Source organism: Poecile atricapillus, chromosome 9 (genome assembly GCF_030490865.1).
Source record: "Poecile atricapillus isolate bPoeAtr1 chromosome 9, bPoeAtr1.hap1, whole genome shotgun sequence".
Lineage (NCBI taxonomy): Eukaryota > Metazoa > Chordata > Aves > Passeriformes > Paridae > Poecile > Poecile atricapillus.
The window spans coordinates 1487948-1490509 of record NC_081257.1 but is presented as its reverse complement, the minus strand read 5'-3'; the positions used below and the strand labels follow the sequence as shown (position 1 = coordinate 1490509).

At 49.8% G+C, this 2562-nt stretch overlaps 1 long non-coding RNA gene across 1 annotated transcript; it reads left to right on the top strand.

Moving 5' to 3' along the window:
• Positions 1-370: 370 nt before the first annotated feature.
• Positions 371-2354, top strand: LOC131582285 (uncharacterized). The gene is made up of 4 exons (XR_009278305.1): positions 371-498; positions 962-1136; positions 1833-1890; positions 2220-2354. It is a non-coding gene; the product is annotated as an uncharacterized LOC131582285 (long non-coding RNA).
• Positions 2355-2562: the final 208 nt, after the last annotated feature.

Genomic DNA, 2562 nt, shown 5'->3' with positions numbered 1-2562 from the left:
GCACAGCAGGAAGGGATCCATGGCAGCCTCGCTGCCCTGCTGCTGCTTTCACGGCCTGCAGGGCTGTTTCCCAGCCTGGCCTGGCTGCAGCTTCTCCCCAGCCTCTGCAGGAAGGCATTTGGCATCAGCTGACAGGGAGCCCAAACTGCAGCACAGGCCATGCACACCCTGAAATCCCCTGCAATTTCCTGGTCTCGGGGTAGATCAGAAAGGACAGTTTTAGGAGAAGGGAGAGTCTTGTGTAAGCCTGAAGAGCCTTGGAATTTTCCTGATCTGGAAATCATGACAAAGACATGGATATGTCTTTGACAAGTATTACTTCCTGAAGAAGCCACCTCCCCGATGGGCAGTAATTCAATCTGATTCAGCTGTGCCTCTTCCTTTCTCCAGAGATGGAACAAAATTCTTTGCAGAAGGCAGAACTTTCTGGAAAATGCAATGGCTTCATGCCAGATCCCGCTACACGAATGGAGGACATACCAGACAGTGCCACAGAAGGTGATTGCTGTGCCAGTCTCAGCCAGGCTGAGCAGTCCTGCTTGGGGTCCCTCCGTGTGAGACACATCCCGAAACCTGGGAGTGGCTGCAAGGGGTGACCACGGTGGGGAAAGGGCAGAGAGGGAGGCCAGAGCTCCAGTGTGTCCTGACAGGGCCTGGCTCTGTCCCCTTGTGCTGGGGGAGCTGTCACAGGGCAGGGAGAGTCAGGGGTGGCTGTGGCTGCTCAGGGATGGCTTTGACTCGAGTCCCTGGAAGGAGCCACTGCTCAAGCAGCTGCGCTGTCCCTGGGCTCTGCTCCCGGCCTTCTGGGCTTTGTTGGGTGGCACAGCCTGTGCCAAGGGGCAGCAAGGTGCCTGCAGGCCCCAGCTCTGGGGCAAACAGAGAACGTCCTGGCCGTATCCAGCGTGCTGCCAGCTCAGCAGTGGAGCACAGCATGGGCTCACACTGCCCATTGCTTCTGTAGATGTTATCACAGAAACTGGAGTCTATGTTGAGGATCCCGTGCGCCTGCCAAGAATTGTCTGCCCCCAGGATGTCCGCAGGTCCTGCATGATAGGCACAGTAGTGACACTGTTCACTGTGCCCCTTGTCCTGATATTCTGCTATTTTGGGATCCAGGAAGTCTACAAGATCAGACGGTAATTTGTTGATTTTTCTCCACAGTTTTCTTAAAACTCTGCTCATAACACTGGTAGCCTGATTCGTAGGCATGCTGCTGTGCACTTGTGGCTAGTCCTTGGTTGCCCAAATAACTCTGCTGAGAGTTCTGCTGCTGCCCAGGCCTTTCATTGGCCTCCTGATTGCTGGGCCTTGTCCTGGGGAGCCCGCTGGGGCTGCAGCCAGTGTTGGCTGCCACTGAGGCTGCCTGGCCAAGAGCAGCTCCATGAGCAGCAGGCAGAGGCAAAGCAAGTTCACAATACTTGACATTCATTTCATGATAGGACAGAGGTTATTTAAGAGCTCATGTAAAGTTTCATGCTAACAGTGATGTTACAGGACAAGAAAATTCCCTACAGTGCAGTGTTAAAACCAATCCAACCTGATGAAGGTTTGGCTTTGGCCTTGAGACTTTGCTCTTTGTGTGAGCCCTGTTCTGGATTGACTCCCAATCGGTCTTGGAGCCAGTTTTGGGTGAAGGCTCATCCCAGCCCTGAGCCTTGGCAGCTTTGGGCTCCAAGGGGCAGCTGAGGCTGCACTGCACGTGACTAGGCCGCAGGGCTCCATTATCTTATTAGGCTTTGAGCAGTTTAAATGACTATATTTTTACTACATAGCTCTGTGTATGAAATTAATTCACTTCTTTTAAAGTTTTTTAAAAAAATCTTCTTTTCCAGTTCTTTCTCCAGTTCTTTGATATAGTTTGTTATTATCCCATGGCAGAATTACAAGACTGTAAGTACTATAAAATGAAATAATTTTTTACATTCTTCTGTCTTTCACAGACTGTTCAAACTTATGTTGGCTTGATGTGACCAACAGAAGAGTTTTGCTCTGCTTTTAATTCAAAGAATGAGCAGAGCTGGAACCCGTTGAAAAGAATCTCTTCCCTTCATAGCTTATGCAAACTACCAGGGGTCTTTTTTTCCAGCTCTGGGCTGGAATTTAAAACTATAACAGCAACAAACACTCCTGTAAAGTAACTGATAGAAATTAGGGATTTGGTCTGTTTGCTCACTAACCCCTGAGCTCCTCAGAGCTGCAGCTCCCTGTTCTCTTTGCAGACAGAGGCTGGCTATGGATGACAGTCGTGCGTCTGGCCTGCTGCTCAGCACATCCACACAGGAGCTGAGGGATCATCCTTGCACAGCCCATCCTGGAAGAGGAGAGTTCTTTGATAAATCTGACACCCTTTTATGGCATGGCAGCAGAATAAATTGGTCCTGTTCCAAGCCCTTTACATTTTGCTGTGTGTAATGGAGACAGGAACTACAAGTTTCCTATTCATGCACAATTTGCTGTCTGAGAGCACACAGTCCTCAAGGTCACAGGGGTTTGCAGATCTGTGTCTGAGATGACTTTAAAAACAAAACTGACCTTTATGTGCAACACCTGTGCTTCAAAACT